A 20451-nucleotide genomic window follows, 5' to 3' on the forward strand; every position below is an offset into this window, starting at 1 on the left:
CTTCCGAAGATTTGGGAAACACTCATCACCAGAGGTCCCACCTTACATTCCAGGCCACCTACAACCACCCTTAGAGGGCGCTCCACCTAGATAGGACTTTAGTGTCACCCACGTGGTTGGGCTTAGTATTGTATAATATTTGTGTTCATGTTACATTAGTTGTTTTTGTAATCCCCGAAGATGTCCTAGTGACTGGGACGAAATATAGGAAGTATTAAACCTATGTTAATCCTTTCTGAGTGCTGTATACATTCCATTAAGCCTCCAACATGATGTCCTCATGCTAATTAAGCCTCTACACACGAATCTCTCTTTCTCCATTTAATATCTAAATGTTCTAAATATAGAACATATATTTAGAACATCTATATATAGTTCTGAATATGGAGAGAACATCTAAATAGATGTTCTCTCTATATTCCTTGATCTTTTCATTTATCTTATAAAATATCTGGCTGTTTTCTGATATCTTCATTTCTTATATGGTCCAATTTTGTGCATTTCTTTAATTGTGCTTAAAAATCTCATCTCTGCAGTTTGCATTTTACTTTCATCTTTCTTATTAATTATCCATTTTTCTGAATCATATAACAGAGTAGTAGTGGTCATTACCTTAGAAAATTTTAGCTGACTTTCTCGTCTTTAGCTATTTTTTTTATTTAGTGTTCTTTTATTTCTTCCAAGGATTTTCTGAAATTTTAATTTTTTCATCTATATCTTTATCTTTTAGATATGTTATTATGCATCCTGAATAATTAAACTGTTTTCATCTGTTCTGTTTTTTGATGTAACATGATCCCTACCTTTAAATGCCATGACTTTTGTGAAATTTTTAATTGTATTGTTGGCTTATTTTGTTTAATTTGTAATTGATTTTTTGAAGGTCATCTTCATTGTCCTGTAATATAATCTGATTATCTGCATACAGCATTATATTAATAACAGTTCTTCTGGTTAACTGGATACCTTGTTTTATTGTTGTTTTCCATATTTTAATAATCTGATCAATATATATATATATATATATATGTATATTAAATAGAATTGGAGATAACCTACATTCCTTTCTGAAACCCTGATTTATTTCAATCTCTTCTGTTAATTTATTACCTAACTGTATATTTGTATCTTTATATAAACTTTGAATAGTTTGTACTAAATGTAAAGGATATCCTTGTTTTTTTTTCATTATATTCCATAGTTTCTCACTGTGTATTTTATCAAAAGGTTTCTTGTAATGTATAAACTCTATATGAGTGCCTACATTGAATTCTCATCTTTTTTTTTCAATAATTTGTTTTAGCATATTAATATTGTCTATACATGTTCTTCCATGTCTGAAACCATTTTGTTCTTTTGAGAGTAGAGTGCTTGCATTATTTTTAATTCTTTTTATTCATGATTTTACTGTAAATTTTGCAACCTATATTTAATAAACTTATTATTATTACATAACACCTCTAGGGAGTCTAAAGACTCATTGAGGGAGGGTACCTACTCTAAAACTCTCTGTCTCCACCAACTGCAACTACCTTCATCATCTACACCGATGGCATCTACCACCACCTCTAGTATTTTCACAGACAATCACAAACATCCATGCCCACGGCAGGATTCGAACCCGCCGTCTTTTGGCTGGAGAGCGGATATGCTAACCACTCAGCCAACCAGGCCAGCACTTATTCCTCTGTAATTTCCATAATCATCTCTCTCCTTCCTTAAATATAGATATAACCGTAGCTTGTAACTAATCTGATGGAACCTCACATTTCCTACAACAGTTATTTATTAAGTTTAAAAATCTATGATGTAAATATTCTCCACTATATTTTCTTATCCTCTTTTATTATCTTCTCTTACACGTAAAGTCTTACATGTAAGGTTCTCCACTCACAGTGTAGTTGATATTTTCATTGTCTTTGTCTTGTTATTGCTGTCCTTCATACCATATCTATTACAACAGTTATTCAATTTAGTCAGGCAATCTTGCAGACTTGTAGTAGATTTATTTAGAATTATAACATCATCCGCATAAGGTAAACAGCTGAGATTAACAACTCCAATTTTGATATCAGGTGTTTAATACCACTTTCCTTCATATTGTGATCCATATAGATAATAAATAACAGAGAAGATAATATACATTCTCGTCTCTCACCCGATTTAACATTAAACCATTTTCATGTACTTTCTTCAGTTCTAACTGCTGAATTACAACTTAGAAAAAGACTAAGAATTGCTTGATGTGATGTTCCATTGACAGCATACAACTGTAATGTTTTGAATAGCATTCCTCTTGGCATCTTGTCATATGTCTTTTGCAAATCTACTATACTTGAATACTCATCTTTGTTATATTCCCATGATTTCTTAACTATTTGTTGTAAAGTGAATATTTGATCCTGACAGTCTCATCATCATCATCATCAAATTCCTGCCATGTACCCTAAAGGGGTGTACAGGATATGACAGTACTACATGAAAAAATTACATCATTACTAACGTCCTATCTACAATTTTCCTCCAAATCAGTCTGTTACTTGTCAAGACTCCAACATTATCAGATCTTATATTTCTATCGTCTAAGGCACTTTGTACCGTATCAATCCACCTATATCTTGGTCTTCCTCTGGGTCGTTTTCCTGCCAACCTGGCAGAGAACACTTGTTTTGCTAATCTTTCCTCTCCCATTCTATTTAAGTGACCATACTACCTGAGATTAGCTCTGCTAATGCATTCCTGGATGCTGACAATGTCAAGTTCTTTCCTAATATCCTCATTTTTAATATGATATTGCCATTGATGCCATCTGTTCACGCCTCTAATCTTTCTCAGAACTCCCATATCTTCGGTCTCTAGTTTATGGTCAAGAGTTTTATTTCTGACCCAGCTCTCAGATCCATAGGTTAAAACTGGTTTGAACACTGTCTTGTATACAGCTAATTTAGTGTTCCAACTAATTTCTCTCTTATTCCATATGAATTTATTCATTTGACTTCCCACCATACCAGCTTTGCTGATTCTGTTGTCTATTTCTATATTTAATTTACTATCTTCAGTAAAAATTGTGCCTAAGTAGCTGAAATGTTTTACTTGTTCCACAGGTTCTCCATTCACAACACAGTTGACATTTTCAATGATTCTTCCTATTTTCATTGTCTTTGTCTTTTTATTGCTGACCTTCATACCATATCTATTACAACAGCTATTCAATTTAGTCAGAGAATCTTGCACACTTGTAGCGGATTTATTTAGAAGTATAACATCATCCGCATAAAGCAAAGAGCTGACATTAACATCTCCAATTTTGATATCAGGTTTAATACCACTTTCCTTCATAATGTGATCCATATAGATAATGAATAACAGAGGGGATAATGTACATCCTTGTCTCACACCAGATTTAACATTAAACCATCTTCCTGTACTTCCTTCAATTCTAACTGCTGACTTACAACTCAAATAAAGACTAAGTATTGCTTGATATAATGCCCCATTGACACCATATAACTGCAGCATATTGAATAGCTTCTCTCTTGGCACCTTGTCATATGCATTTTCCAAATCGACAAAACTTAAATACAGATCTTTGTTATATTCCCATGCTTTCTCGACTATTTGTCATAAAGTGAAGATCTGATCCTGACAGCCTCTATTTGGCCTGAATCCATCTTGTTTTTCACCAAGCTTTTCTTCCACAATTCTTCTCAACCGTTTCTCAAGTATACTTGCATAGATCTTGCCAGGAACACTCAGTAGGGAAATACTTCAGTTTTATTTCCCTTTTTATACATGGGTACTATGAGAGCTCTACTCCAATCATCGGGAATTCGTCCATCTGTCCAGGCTTTCTGAACTATGCAGTGCAGCCACTGTAAGACTTTTATACCACCATACTTTAGTATTTCTGGTCGAATATCATCTACTCCTGCTGCCTTTCCACATTTCAAGCCTTTGATGGCTTTTTCTACTTCAAGTATGGATATGTATTCCTAACTGCATGCCTGGTCAGTGTTTTTTATCACTGTGCTGTCATCACTGCTTGTTTCATTTAGCAGTTTTTCAAAGTAATTACTCCATACTTCAAGGATATCTTTTTCTCCTGTTTTCATGTCACCTTTATCATCTCTAATTCCTTTTACAGCACCCTTTCCTCCATTCCTAAGCTTCTTCAACAACCTCCAGAATATTTTGCCACCTTCTTGATATTTATTTTCTATATTCTTGCCAAAGTCCTCCCATGACTTTTGTTTAGCTAGTTTTATACACTGTTTAGCTTTCTTACATTTGTCTCTGTATTTTGTAAGAGTAGAAGCTGAATTATTTGCCAGGAACTTTTGATATGCTTTCTTCTTTTCCTTCACTGCCTCTTTAACTTCCTGTGTCCACCAGGGAGTTCTGATTTTTTTTTATCCTTGCACACAACCTCACCACATGCCTCTCTGGCTGAATCAATCAATGTTTTCTTCAGAGTTTGCCACTGAATCTCCAAGGTTTGATTCCTGTTCTCAAACTCTTTCATTTTCTTTTCAATAATCTTTTTTGTATTTTAGTCTACAGTTCACATCTGAGAGCTGCTCAACTTTTATTCGCTTTAAAACTTTCTTACATGTTATTCTTTTCGATATTAAATTCAGTTTTATCCTGCTCAACACTAAATAGTGATCACTTCCAATTTCAAATCCTCTGTACACTCTGGTGTCCTGCACCAGGGAGAAAACATCACTATCAACAATAACATAGTCAATGAGACTTTTCTTATTCCCAGCCTCTTCTCTCCATGTGAATTTGTGCACATTTTTATGTTGGAACATGGTGTTAGTAATAACCAGTCCATGTCCTGAGCAGAAATCCAACAGATATTTGCCATTATTGCTCTTTTCTCCAAATTTTCCCAAAATATTTTTGTATGTCTCACAATCATTTCCTACTCTGCTATTTAGATCCCCAACAAGGACCAACTTTTCCTTTTTCATTGTGTCAGTTGCTTTTTTTAGAGCGTCAAAAAATTCCTCCACTTGTACCTTAGTAGAACCTTCTGTGGGATCATAGGCACTAATAAGTCTCATTGTGCAGTTCCCCATTCTCATATTTGCCCATATTACTCTACTTGAGACTGACTGCCATTCAAGAATATTAGCCTCGTATTTTGTGTTGAATACTATGGCTACTCCTTCTTTTCCTTGATTGTCATTGCCTGAAAATAACATTTCGTATTTATTGCTCAGAAAGATCTCACCAATTTTGGTCTTTATTTTTTTCAGTCACCCCTATTATGTCGATCTGGTACTTATCTAATTCCTCAGCTAGCTCCATTTCTTTGCCAATCAGGCTTCTTTCGTTGATACTACCGATCTTTAACTCTGGTGATGTTGAGTTGGGGTTTGTTTTCAGATTTGTTCCAGTAGCTGACTTTTCACTGTTCGCCCTGGTTCCCTGGCGAAAACAACGGGGGGCCTTGTTTAACCGGGCTACGCCCCAGCCGGCATTAAATTCTGTCATGTTGTACCATCATTTTTTTATTTTGGTTGAACCAATAAGAATACAATTTGGTCGGCTAAATCTCAAATTGGCAGCCCATCCTCGTTCGTTCAGTATCAAAGTAGATACCCAACAGGGTGCACCACGAGAAGGTGAGGATTGGACATTAGGTCAGAATCATTCCTTTAACGGCTGTGTGGAGGTCTCCTCTCGGTTATACAGCTTTGACCCTTAAGCACCCCTGACAGTCTCCCTTTGTCCTAAATCCATCGCGTTCTTCACCAGAATCTCATCCACAGTCCTTCTCAACTATTTCTCAGTTAAACTTGCGTAAATCTTACCAGGAAAACTCAGTAGAGAAATGCATCTGTAATTCTCACATTCAGTTTTATTTCCCTTTTTTTTATATAAAAAAGGGAAATAAAACTGAATGTACAATGAGAGCTCTACTCCAATCATCTGGAATTTTGTCCCTGTGTCCACGCCTTCCGAACTGTGCAGTGCAGCCACTGTAGGACTTTAATATCTCCATACTTTTTTGGTTGAATATCATCTACTCCCACTGTCTTTCCACATTTCAGGATTTTGATGGCTTTTTCTACTTTAAGTATGGATATCTATTCCTGATTGCATTCATGTTGAGTGTTTTTTGCTACTGTGCTGTCACTGATTGTTTCTTTTAGCAATTTTTCGAAGTAACAACTCCATACATCAAGGATATCTTTTCAACAGTTTTTGCATCACCTTTATCATCTGTAATTCCTGATACTGTGCTCTTTCCTCCATGTGTGAGGTTTTTCAACAGCTTCCTGAATATTTTGCCACCTGCTTGATATTTATTTTCTATATTCTTACCAAAGTCTTCCCATGACTTTTGATGAGCTAATTTTATAGCTTGTTTAGTTTTCTTACATTTATCTCTGCATTTTCTAAGACCACATGCTGACTTATTTGCCATGTACTTTATATGCTTTCCTCTTTTCCTTCACTGGCTCTTTAACTTCCTGTGTCCACCATGGAGTTCTGGTTTTTCTACCTCATCACTCGTCTCTCTGGTTGAATCAATCAATGTTTTCTTCAGGATTTCCCATTGAATCACCAAGGTTTGGTTCTTGTTCTGAAACTCTTTTATTATTTTTTCTTGAATAATGTTTGTGCATTTTAGTCTACAGTTCACATCTGACAGCTGCTCATTTTTTATTCACTTTAAAACTTTATCATTCTCTTTCAATATGAAATTAAATTTTATCCTGTCCAAGACTAAATGGTGATCACTTCCAGTTTCAAATCCTCTGTACACTCTGGTGTACCCTGCACCAGTGAGAAAATGTCACTATAAACAATAACATAGTCAATGAGAATTTTCTTTTCTTTTTCACACACGGACCTTTTTCATGTCCATGTGTGATACGAGGATCGTCTGAAAAGTTCTTGGACTTGACAATAGATGGCAACTATCGGCAAGTTTTTTTTTTTTCTAAGTTGGTACATCTCTCATAAGCATTCATACATAAAAATCTCTAAACAATGCTTGGAGCATTTTAATGCTCCAAACCTTGCATTCGCCATTACACACCAGAATCCAAACAGTAGTCAAAACATTAGACAGAAGTCAGTTGTTCGGTGCCAAAAAAGACAAAAGTCGGTTCCATCAGCAAGAAAGGTCATGGCATCGGTGTTTTGGGATGATAAAGGCATTTTGTTTATTAATTATCTTGAAAAGGATAAAACAATAACCGGGGAATATTATTACGATATTTTAACCAGACTAGCCGAAAAAAATTCATGAGAAAAGACCCAGTTTTCAGAAGATAAAAATCATCTTTCATCAGGACAATGCACCTGCCCACAAAGGTGTTTTGGCAATGGGAAAATTAAGGGATCTGCACAATGAATTGTTAGAACGTCACCCTATTCCCCAGATTTGGCTCCCTCTGACATCTCATCTCTTCCCAAAACTAAGACTCTTCGTCGCTGATCAGCGTTTTTCTTCAAATTCAAATTACTAAAATTATGAATTTATGTAACATCCACCATATTCCCCAGATTTGGCTCCCTCTGACTTCTGTCTCTTCCCGAAACTAAAAATCTTCCTTGCTGGTCAACGTTTTTCTTCGAATCAAGAGGAGATTGGTGATTGCAGCTGTAGCGAGGCATTTTGTAGATCTTACTGGAATAAATGTATTAGTCTTAAGGGAGATTATGTTGAAAAATAAAAATGTTGATATAATTAACAGCTATTTTAGCCTGTTTTTGTTTAGGAGTGTCCCTTATATTTAATACATTGGCTAACATAACTCAAAAGGGGTATATATATATAATTTAGGACATTACGGGCGAGTGTAGAAGGCAATTATGGCAGAATAAAAATTGTTGAAAAATTATGTACATACCTTGATTTTGGTTTAAAGATGCCTTCTAAATCCAAGCTCTTGTGGAAGGGGGGAGGAAAGAGAGGGAAAGAACATGGGGATGTACTTGGGACACGGGAAATAAGTTTGGGAACCCGGGTTACTATTAATAATATATATATATAAATATATATATATATATATTATTTTGTTGTGGGGAGAGGGGGGGAAGGAAGGGGAAGGGTATCCTTATGTGGAAACTGGGGCAAGGGTTTACGGGGTGTGGACCGTTTCGGTCATCGTCTGACCATCGTCGGAACTTTGTGGGAATGACTGTAGGGCTATGTCAAGGCTGCAAGATGTATCTGCCAAATTTGGGCATTTGTTGTCGCTAATTGCAGCCTTGTTTTTGCAGTTCTTGCAGCCTTGACATAGCCCTACAGTCATTCCCACAAAGTTCCGACGATGACCGAAACGGTCCACACCCCGTAAACCCTTGCCCCAGTTTCCACATAAGGATACCCTTCCCCTTCTTTCCCCCCCTCTCCCCACAACAAAATAATATATATATATATTTATATATATATATATTATTAATAGTAACCCATGTTCCCAAACTTATTTCCCGTGTCCCAAGTACATCCCCATGTTCTTTCCCTCTCTTCCCCCCCCCCCCTTCCACAAGAGCTTGGATTTAGAAGGCATCTTTTAACCAAAATCAAGGTATGTACATAATTTTTCAACAATTTTTATTCTGCCATAATTGCCTTCTACACTCGCCCGTAATGTCCTAAATTATATATATATATACCCCTTTTGAGTTTTATGTTAGCCAAAAACAGGCTAAAATAGCCGTTAATTATATTAATAGTGTTTTAGAGGAGTAGCATGGGAATTTCCCAGAAATTATACTTAAAAATGTTGAAATTATAAATTCCTTTTTTTCCTTTTTTAGGATGGGAACTTTTCAGACCACCCTCGTAAAAATATTTGTGTGTGTGTATGTATAAGAATCTGTATGTTTATATGTATGTATGTGTGTGTGTGCGTGCATGCGTGCGTGTGTATATGTGCACAGTGATGTATTTAGGCATTTCCCGTCCTTATGCCCGCAGAAAGTGCTGCCCCTAATATTTAATGAACATGTTGATTTATTTGCATAACCTATTTATATCGTAAATTTGTAATATAAATATATATATATATATATATATATATATATATATTATGACTCACCCAAAATGTCCTAGAATATACTACATCTTGCTGCTCGCTCAGCAAAGGTATTTTTCCTGGCCTCATAGTTCATTGCCCTTGTAATATCCCTCTCAATTTATAGAACTGCCAAATTGCTGAGCCTTTCTTTTGTCATAGTGCTATGGTAGTCCTTCAACTTTTAGAGTGCGGTAAACGATCGTTCAGCTGAGCAGTTTGTTGCCATCTTATATAGAAAAATCGTAACAGCAGCATCGAGATTGGGATATATACACTACAGGGCTTCCTGTTGAATTTTCTGTGAAAGTTGTAGGAATGTATTTATTTCTTGGCTACTTGATTTCAGGTGTGCTCTGAAGTGCAGACATTTGTTTACAAATTGAGGTTTAATATCAGTTGAAAGTTATCAGAAAAAACTCTTGAAGTTTTTTTGCCCCTTTTATGGCATCCATTTCACATATCCGTGCATTGTTGTGAGAAACTGGAACTCCTTCGAGAGGTGTTCATACGACACTTTTCTTCGATTCATTTCGAATGAGAGACTGCAAAATTGTGTCATAAGTATTTTGAAACTGACTGATGGATTGTACTCCTTGATTTTCATTACTTTCATCTGCGCTGTCGTCAAAACACCTGATAGACTTTTTCTCTTCATCATACAAGTCAACTCCAGTAAGTTTCTTGCCATGTTCTTCATAGGAGTCATAGAGTAACTCTAGTTCTTTGAAATATTCCTTGAGGGATCCATAGGTCACACGCATTTCCTATATCAATGCTTACACTTTGTAATTTTTTGCTTGTGGCATTCATTCTTGCGAGAATATCACGCCATAGGCAGGTCATGATCCCATCCTCCAGTGACTGAATTTGCTGTAGAATCCGACTTGCTTCACATTGCTTAACTTTCTTCTGGGTAGTGTCATTTTCAATTTCGGACAAAGTGGAAATTATTTCCTTCCAACCCTCACGAAGACTCCGACGGGCATCATGATGAGCTGACCAACGAGTAGGCGAAGGACATTCGATTACTTTTGCATAAGTTTCCAGGTGCTTTTTTAGAACACTCCACCAACATGTTGAAGATGTGAAAAATATGTACAGTTTCTGAAGGACATCAAAAAATGTGGAAGAGTACCGACAGGATTTGGCAGGTACACAGGATCCCTGTGTACTTGCCAGACATGTTACTAGCATTATCATATGCCTGCCTTCTGCAATTTGCTATTCTGCAAATTCCAAGCTCATTTAGTGAAGTCAAAACTGCCTCTTGTAACTCTTCTGATTTGTGACTTACGTTAGGAATGAAACTCGAGAAACGCTCTACAGGAGTTCCATGTTCTTTCACGTATCGCACAATGAAGGACAGCTGATCAACATGAGCAAGTCTGGTGTTGAGTCAACACTTATGGAATAGTACTTAGCTATTTTCAGTTCTTCCACAATAAATTTGATTATTTTCTCGCCCATTATTTTAATAAATTCCTCATACATGACTAAGGAAAGATAGGAAACGAAACCTTTTCCTTTTTCCTGCTTTTGGCGATGTGCTCAGCAAGAAAGGGGTCAAATTCATTAATTAACTCTAGACACATCATTACATTTCCATTATGCATAAATCCGAAAATGTCATCCTTTCCCCTCGAAGCAAGTCCTATACTGGCCAATGGTTTTACAACTGCAACTACTCATTTTAACACTGCCTTCCAGTACTTAATTTCTTCTTCCAGTTGCTGAGTTATTTGTAAGTTATTTGTATCAATTCTCCCTGCAAGATTTGCTCTTTGTTTCAGAGCTATCAGACAGTTCATACGACTAGTTGTTTTCTCATGATGAATCACTCGTGCTTCTGTATTTTTCCAGTGATTAAATCTACTGACAGAGTGACTATCGTCAGCCCCCCCCCTCCACCAAAAAGGCAACAAGGCACACGGAAGATCTTTCCGGTACTAGGAGAGTAAACAAGAAAATATCTTATTATTTTTGTGCCATTAATCAGATTCCTCTCAATGAGTTTCTTAGAAACATGTCTTACTTTTTCAGGATAAGCTCTTTGTGATTTTGAAAGATCACTATCTAAATTTTGTGGAAACCCGTTAACTGCTATATGCTTGCATGTTACATCATTTAGAATCCATTCAGCTGGGTCATTACTCACTATCATCTGTGCTTCCAAATTGTTGGGATTTGTTGTAAGCAGGTCATTTGAAATATTCAATTTCCATCTCCTCAACCACTTCTTGTTCTTTTTCCAAATCACACGTACTATTAGCAGATACCAACACAAAAAAACTATCCAGTTTTCTTGTCTTTGATACTACTTCATTAATTTTCACTTCCTTTTCTTTTCTCCTCTTCTTATATTCACTACCACTAAGTCACTTTCTACCATCACTCATGTTTTAAAATTTCTTTAGTAATTTAAAATACGCAGGAAATATTGGAATGATTTATACCAGTATTTCTCAACCTTTCTAAGCCCAAGAACCAGTAAAATGCTAAAACAATATTACGGACCATAAAGTTACAGAGGCGTAGCTGGGGGGGGGGGGGGTAGCGTGATCTGCCCAGGGGCACTTTTTTAGCGTTTAAGAAATCTTGCCATACTGCATAAAACAGGAACTGAGTGATGAAATTGACTTCGACAATGTCATCAACGATTTTGTGAACAGAAAAGCAAGAAAAATAACATTTTAGAATGTTGGAATTAAAGTTTTACTTGAAAAATAAGCAGTGTTTTTAATTTATTTCCCTATATGTGTTTTTACTTTCTGTGATTTTTTTAACAACCTAGGTAGGTATTTATAACATAATAAATCTAAAAGCATGTTTTGAATACATCTGGAAACATGATTAAAGTGGAAGTAAACAATTAAAAGTCTATCATCATTTAACAAAGTTGTAATTTTTATTAAATAAATAAATAATATGATATGATCATGTTACTACAGTAGTATCTCGCTAATCCGAACCCTCCAGTAATCTGAACTGCGGTTTGGAAGAAAAAAAGTGTTATTTATTACTTATTATTATTGTGTGTACTATTATTTTTATTTAATAATTATTATTTTAACTATTATTATTTATTTTATTATTATTACAGTACAGTATTTTTTTTTCATACTGTCGATTGTATGGTTATATTGGAGGCCTATTTTGATGTATTGTGTGTTCACGTTTGCTTTTTTATACTGTACAGTACGTACTGTACAGTATAAAATTTGGTTAAAAATATAAATCCAGATGATGAAATTTCAGAAACAGATGTTACGGAATGGATTACAGGTAGAACCGAAAGTGAAATCTAAATCAAATTAGATCCTGAAATTATAAAAATGATGCTACATATTTGTGATGTATTATGTAGAATCATCGTCATCATCATCTTCTAATGAATTAGAAGACAATGATAACGATGAAGAACTCGAAGAAAAAAAAAAGTAAAACATGAAGAGGCAGCTAACAGTTTTAATATGTGTATAGAATGGGCTAAGCAGAATTATTATTATTATTATTGTTCCGGGAAACTCCAAGGAGTCGACAGACTCATCGAGGGAGACCCTAACATCATGTCAAGAACAACTATTCAACATTCACACAGTATCTATCATACCTTGCATTGAACTCATTCACGGTCGTAGCACCCACAACAGACTCTGGAAGCTTATTCCACTCATTTACCACTCTCCAAGTAAAGAACCTAGCTCTAACACCCTTGTCAACCACGCTCTTGCCCAGCTTCCATGCATGGCCCCTAGTCCTCCCACCACCAGTCATATTTTCAAAAATATCTTCTGGATCAATCTTATAGAAACCCTTCAGTAATTTGAATGTCTCAATCATATCACCCCTCCTTCGCCTATCGTCCAATTTCTGCAACCCACAAATCTTCAACCTATTCTCATAAGGTTCATTCCACAGACCTGCTATCATCTTGGTCACTCGTCTCTGGACCCTCTCCACTTCCTCCTCATCACGAAGAAACCCTGGTGCCCATAGCTGGGCAGAGAAGTCCAGATGGGGTCTTATCAAGGCTCGATACAGAGGAACAACAACTTGTTCGTCTCTGCATGTTAAAGTATTTTTCAGAAGCCAAGTGATTTGGTGAGCTGTTTTAGTTACTTTTGCAATGTGCCCCCTAAACTTCAATTCCCTATCCACCAACACTCCCAAATCCCTGGCCTCATCAATCTCCTGGAGTATGGTTCCACCAATGCGATATACTGCTGCTATTCTTTTCACCCCAAAGTGCATAACCTTACACTTTGCCACATTAAATTGACATCCATTTTTCCTAGCCCAGTCCTCCAAACTATCCAAATCATCCTGTAAAATTTTGACATCCTGTGCACTCACAATTGCTCTACCCAACTTTGCATCATCAGCAAACAAGTGAACACACACTTCCTCTCAGATCCTTTCCAATATCATTGATGAACAAATTGAAAAGCAGTGGTCCAAGAACAGAGCCCTGTGGCACTCCACTAGTCACATGACGTCTTTTAGACTCCACTCCTGAATAAACCACTCTTTGATATCTCTCCTTCAACCACCCTCTTATCCATCTCACCAACTCTATATCTATACCCATCTGCTCCAGTTTACTGATTAGGGTTCCATGTGGTATCCTATCAAAGGCCTTGGCAAGGTCCAGTAGTATCACTGTAAACCCATTACCCCTATCCAGTTCAGCTGTCACTGTGTTATAAAACGTGAGCAAGTTACTGAGGCATGATCTACCCTTCACAAAACCATGTTGTCCCCCATACAATATCCCATTTTCATCTATCCAATCCTGTATTCTTTTCTTGACCAATTTCTCTAAGACCTTGACAATGATTCCTGATATGCTAATCGGTCGGTAATTTACAACAGCAGTCTTGGAACCACCTTTATGCAGTGGAACTATTTTCCCCTCTTTCCACCCGCTCGGGACTAACCCAGACCCGAGACTTAAATTAAACAAAATGGTCAAGGGTACTGACAATTCTTTAGCTGCTTCTCGTACAAAACGAGCTGGTATACCATCCAATCCCACAGATGTATTGACATTGAGGTTATGCAATAGACTACTCACCTCCACTTCATTAACCACAATTCCCGTATAATCTAGTGGTTTATTCGTTTCTGCAATGTCACCACCTGGATCATATACTTTTGCAAAGTGCTCACTCAGTAACTCAACTATCTCAACTGATTCAGTTACCTCCCTACCATCGGCATTCTTTAAAATCAATCTGCCATGTACATTTTTCTTTTACTTGCTACATATCTAAAAAACTGTTTAGGATTCTCTTTAGCCTGCATGGCCAATGTTCTTTCGTAATCCTTTTTTGCTTTTCTTACCACACTCGTCACCCTTCTGGCCTGCGCTTTATACCGTTCATGTGCCTGCCGGTCACCCTTCTCCTTAAATTCCCTCCATAGTTGTTTCTTTTTTTGCAACTCAAGCTTAATGGTGTTATTCATCCATTTAACCCCTACTTGATTTATTATTCGGACTCTAGGTATACAGTCAGCTATTGCTTCATGCAAGCACTTCTTAACTACCTCCCATGCACTATCAACTTCTAGTCCTTGCAGTTGTACATGCCATGGCACTGAACCAATCAAACTCCTAAGCTTGTCATACTTTCCAGCCCGATAATTCCACATGTACCCTGTCTTAATTGAAAATTCTACACCTTTAGCCACCTCCCAAGTTAAGACCCTATGATCACTCTCACCGATTGGTTGCAATGTGGTCATATTTGTTACAGCCAAATCCTCAGATGTAATTACTAGGTCAAGCACTCTCTGATCCCTAGTATTTTCCATTACATGCTGTCGCAGATAGTTATCCCTTAATAACCGCATAAAATCCAGTTCCTTCCTCCCGTGTGTCCTCTCCTCACTCCAATCAATGCGACCATAGTTGAAATCTCCCATAATAATCACCCTCCTTCCACCCATTTCTTCTATTTGCTTGTGCATACTGTCACCACCATCTTTTCCATCACCTGGTCTATAGCAGCACCCAATTGTATATTTAGTTCTGCTAGCCACAATCTCACACCAAATGGCCTCAAATGTGCTCTTTTCTCTATCCTGCAATTCAACTTCTATTCTCCTTGGCTGGAGCTCATCGGCTATCATCAACAATACTCCTCCCCCCATTTTATTCTCTCTGTCATTCCTGAACACACTATACCCATCGCATTCAATCCTACTAGTTATATCATCTACAGTCAGCCATGTTTCACTAATACCTATAACCTGTGGTCTGGAAGTGCCAACCATGGCCAAAAACTCTTCCTTCTTGTTCCTAATACTCCTAGTATTAGTGTACATGAATTTAAGACCCCCATTAGCCCCAACCCTACCTTGATGCCTTATATTAACTATCCCACTCAGATTTGTTGTCCTTATTTGCTCTGGCATATTATATTCATTCTTACATTCAACTGCCTCCATAAGGACTGTATCTCTACTCCTCCCCCCCCTTAACAAATCTAGTTTCCCTGAATTTGCACATCCACTACATTCAGCAACACTTTCTCAAGTCTTCTTACACCGTAACCATTCAAATGCAAGCCATCCATCTTATATAGATCCTTTCGCCCATCAAACTCACTCCACACATCCACAAATTCCACACCACGCGTCATACATAACCCACGCATAAAGTCATTCGCAATTATAGCCCTCCTTTTAAACATTTCACTGTCATACCGTGGCAAAAGACTAATCATTCGAACTCTCTCACTCTTTTCTTTTGCTACCTCAAACAATTCATTCAGGTCTTCTATCATTTCCATTTTATCTCCTTTCAAATCATTCGTACCTGCCACAACAATCATTTCTTTCACCCTTTCCTTTTGCTCTCTAATAGACGCAGTTACGTCCTTTATGGTCGCACCAGGTTGGTACGATTTTGTCAAATCCTCTACTAACACACCTCGTACTAACGAGTCTCCATACAGCACTCTATCCTTCATTTTGTTCATGTTCACATTCATACGTCTATTTTTCCTGTCATACCTTTTATTATTGGTTGGTTCATTCAGTCTACTTTTGTTCATGTACTCTAGCTGCTGTTTTGCTCTTTCTATCGCAGTATTCAACAACGCGATCTCACTCAATTCATCTATCTCATCTTTTTTGTTCTCTGAGAAACCATTTATACTATCATTCACACTTTCTACATTCACACTCTCACAATTTTCATGTACAACCTTGCCGTTTCTTGTCATATCGCTATTTCCTTCATTCTGAAGGTTGACAAAAATATCACACTCACGATCCGAAATACACTTCAATTCCTCATTCTCCCTACATTTTCTACACACATTCAATCCTTTATTATCATCTAACCACACTCCGACCGCACTCCGCAAAGCGTACATTTCACAGCTAGTACACCGACTCATTTCTTTTATGCTACCGTTCTTTGATAACGATGGCGAACCTTCATTACTGGCCGCCATTTTCCTTCGCACAGGTGCCATACTTATTTCAACATGTTTTGTCAAATTATACGTTATAACACACCAAAAATAAACGCACTAAAATATGCAAGGCAAACAAAACAAAACTACACGATATTAAGTAATTTGTATCGATAACTGAAAATGATACTTATCTTATCTGGAGCTTGCACGAACACTACACATTACGAATTCATCTAGCGGCGACTTCCCGACATAGATTATGTTATAAAACCCTTTAGTACACTAACCACGCTAATAAAGCTCCAATAATATACCAAAATTACACACTTAAGTCCATTAAATTGAATCCAAAACATCAATAAATCAACAAAAAACACAAATCTCTCAGGAGCTCTCCGATAGCACGTCCGTTCACCAGCTAGCCTCGACACCAATCCATTTTGCGCCATTCCACAAAATTTTATTGCTAATGCAGCTCTGAGAAAAAGCATTCAAAAAAGTTTAGCTTCGAAGAAACAAACTTCTAAGAAACAAAAGAAAATCAGTTACAAAGAAATAAAAACCTTCTTTTCTGTGTTATTTTGTGAAACGTTTTTTGTGTTGTGTACAAGAAAGTGATATTATTTACGCAAATTAAGTTACGTACCGAACTATGCAATTTTATAAAATCAGAATCCTCAACAATACTGGTACAAGAAATTAAATTTTTTACTAAAATAAACCTGTGTACTGTATCATTTTTTGTTTTACATTACAGTACAGTAACTTTTTTTCTATCATTGATGTACCATTAGAATCTGATTATTTGTGTCTTAAAACCTAGTTATTGTTGTCTCTTGGGGGAAGTTTGGTAATCCGAACTTTTAGCCAATCTGAACGAGCACGGTTTTTATTAGTTCGGATTAGTAAGATACCACTGTACTTACTTTTAATGAGATGGTTGAGCTTCTTGGCCCTTTCAGAGTTGCTGGATATCTGGCCCAATATTAGTCAACCTCAGTCGAAGGTCAACACACGCACATGAAGATGATTTCTGTATTTTGTTTTTATTTGAAGGAGCAATGAAAATCCTTTCTCACAAAGATAGATTGTAGAAAACTGCATGATGAGTTTCAATGCTTCTTCAGATAATTTGGGAAATTCACGTCTCACTGAAGATGAGCCCCAAAATCGAGCCAAAAACCAAGATCACGGAATTGCATTTCAAGTCCACTGTCACTTGATACTTCAATTAACTGTTCTTTTTTTCTATAACGAAAAGTCGTTCTCATGACTGCAAGCCAGAAATGGATTGCGCAGAAATTTTTTATAAAAGTTATTCAGAAAATATGTTTCTAAATTCCATTTCAGATTTTTGAGGTGGTCACAAACCCTTTCCAGAAACTCAGAATCAACAAAGATATCATTTTCCACTAAATAGGATTCCAATGTTGGAAAATGTGCAAATTGTCTGTCTTTTACATAATTAATCCATAAAACCAGTTTTTCCTCTAATGCCCTTATTTTGTCATAGGCATCAAGAACAGTTAAAGAATTTCCCTGAAGGTTACTTCACCTGAAAAGGTCAAATTTACAAGCAAGAAGAAGGAACAGCAATGGGATCTCCTTTATCACCAAACCTAGCAAACTTGTTTCTAGAACACCTTGAGGAAAAAAATATTCACTTTTGAACCCAAACCAAAAATTTGGTTAAGATATGTCAACAATGTATTTGCAGTCTGGGATCATCCCGAACATGAATTACAACTGTTTCTAGATAAAATTAACCTTCTTCATCATCGCATCAACTTTACGTTAGAAAAAGAATCTCCACAGAGTATCTCCTTTTTGGATTTACACATCCAAAGAAAAGAAGATGGTTCAATCGCCACGTCTGTCTTTTGCAAGCCTACATTCTCAGGTCGCTACATTCACAATTCTTCCGCTCATCATCCATCTCAGAAATCTGGCATTATTAAATCACTAGTTTCCAGAGCACACAAATTCTGCTCCCCTGAAGAATCTTTAAACCAAGAATTAGAAGTAATCAAAAATACAGCCATCCTAAATGGATATAATCCTAAAACAACTCAAAAAATCATCAGTCACTTTTCCACACATCAAACCAGACAGGAAGAAGTCCATAGGATTCCCATACCTTACGTTAAAGGCATCTCAGAACGTCTTTCTAAAATTATGAAGAAATACAATTTTGCCACTACTTACAAACCTATCAACCAAATTTACAACTTGTTACCTTCTCCTAAAGACAAACTCTCACCTCAAACGTTGCCTGGCATTTATGAGATTCCATGCTCTTGCAAATTATCTTACTTTGGACAGACAGGTAGGTCTGTTCAGAAATGCATCTCTGAACATCAAGACTACATTTGCCTTTTTAAACCACAGAAATCTGGTCTCTCTGAACACTGAATTGAAAATCCAAGCCATAGGATCCATTGGGAAAAGTCTAAACTTTTACATAGATCTTTATATAAACATGAATGTTTATACAAAGAAAGTTCTGAAGCCCTACTACACAGACCAAGTTTAAACTGCGATGTTCTTACGATTCCTAAAGTATGGGAAATTGTCATACAACATTGTGTTAAATAATTATTATTAGTTTTTTTTTTTTTTTTTTTTTGATGTCCTTCGGATGAAATATTTACAATTAAATAATTTTTACTGTGGTTAATACGTGTGTTTCTTTTAATTATGATCTCACCACAGGTTTCATTATTTTAAAAAGTTTTACAGCATTCTACAGATAGTTATGGTACTGTAAATGCAAAAAGGCAAAACATGCCTATAGATCTGGCTTCAGGAAAGCTTTCGAAGTGGGAAATCCGATCTTATCAGCAAGGGGAAAGTCTTTGCACTATGTTGGAAAAACAATCAAGATGTTTTTCTGCTGTCTTTCCTGCACAGTCCATTAACTGAATCCATAGAGAAGCATGGTTTGAAGAAAGAAAAACCCATTGCTATGTGTGCATACAACGACACTATGGGTGGAGTCGACAGGTGCGATCAGCAGCTATCATTCTAATTTGTAATCAGGAAACAGCACAAAAAATATTACAAAAAGTGTTAGGACATATATTGGATTTTGTTATTTGGAACAGTTTCCTCCTGCACAAGAAAAAATGTTTGTCTACCGTAACATATCTAGAATACAGAATAGAAATTGTGAAAGCATTGCTACATGCACCAAGCAGAAAAACAGGCAATCCTGTCAGACATCTGAGGTTGAATGCTGCTAACTCCAACTATTATCCCAAAAATCTACCACCAACGGCTAATAAAAAAAAAACTTGCCCGCAAATATTATGTATGTAATAAAAAAAAAAATGTCAGAAAGGAAACAAAAATCTGCTGCCCTGAGTGTAAAACTTCTTTGTGTGTTTATCCTTGCTTTAGGGTGTTTCACACTGTTCAAGAATTTTAAATTCTGAACAGTATGAAATAAAAATGTTTCTTTTCAGGGCCATCAAAACAGTCCTTTTCAGGACTACAAATATTGATAGAGGGATACCTGAATGTCCTTTTCATCTTGAAGGCGAATTTTTAAGTTCTTTTTATAACACAGAATGATATTTTCGTATTTTCGAAGGAATAAAATATAACAGGAACTGGAATGTTCTTTCCAGTTCCTCTTGAACTGGAAAGAGTATTCCAGGTAAACTATTTCACCAAAAAAATAAAAAATAAATAAAATATATAAATAATAACGTGAACATTTTCACCTTGCCAACACTCAACATTGATGTGATATGGGTTCCAAATTTCTTGTTTCGTATATATATATAAACACAGTTTCGTAATAAATATTTCTGCTACAATGAAGTTTGACAGAATCAACAATATTATTACTACCGTATTTCAGTTTCTCATGTGGGAGAAAAACGGTAAAATATCACTCTTATAATTATATCAGCTTTATAATGCAAAAATAGTAAGAAAAAATCATTTGCGCTTTCTCTTCAAAACACAAAGAA

At 36.3% G+C, this 20451-nt stretch overlaps 1 protein-coding gene across 2 annotated transcripts in view; it reads left to right on the forward strand.

Moving 5' to 3' along the window:
* The window catches only part of LOC150110586 (DNA (cytosine-5)-methyltransferase PliMCI-like), a 678915-nt gene that overhangs the window by 176915 nt on the left and 481549 nt on the right, over positions 1-20451 (forward strand). The window lies entirely within an intron of this gene.

This window comes from Typopeltis vanoorti, chromosome 1 (genome assembly GCF_054136105.1).
Source record: "Typopeltis vanoorti isolate ZY-2024b chromosome 1, IOZ_Tvanoo_1.0, whole genome shotgun sequence".
Classification (NCBI taxonomy): domain Eukaryota; kingdom Metazoa; phylum Arthropoda; class Arachnida; order Uropygi; family Thelyphonidae; genus Typopeltis; species Typopeltis vanoorti.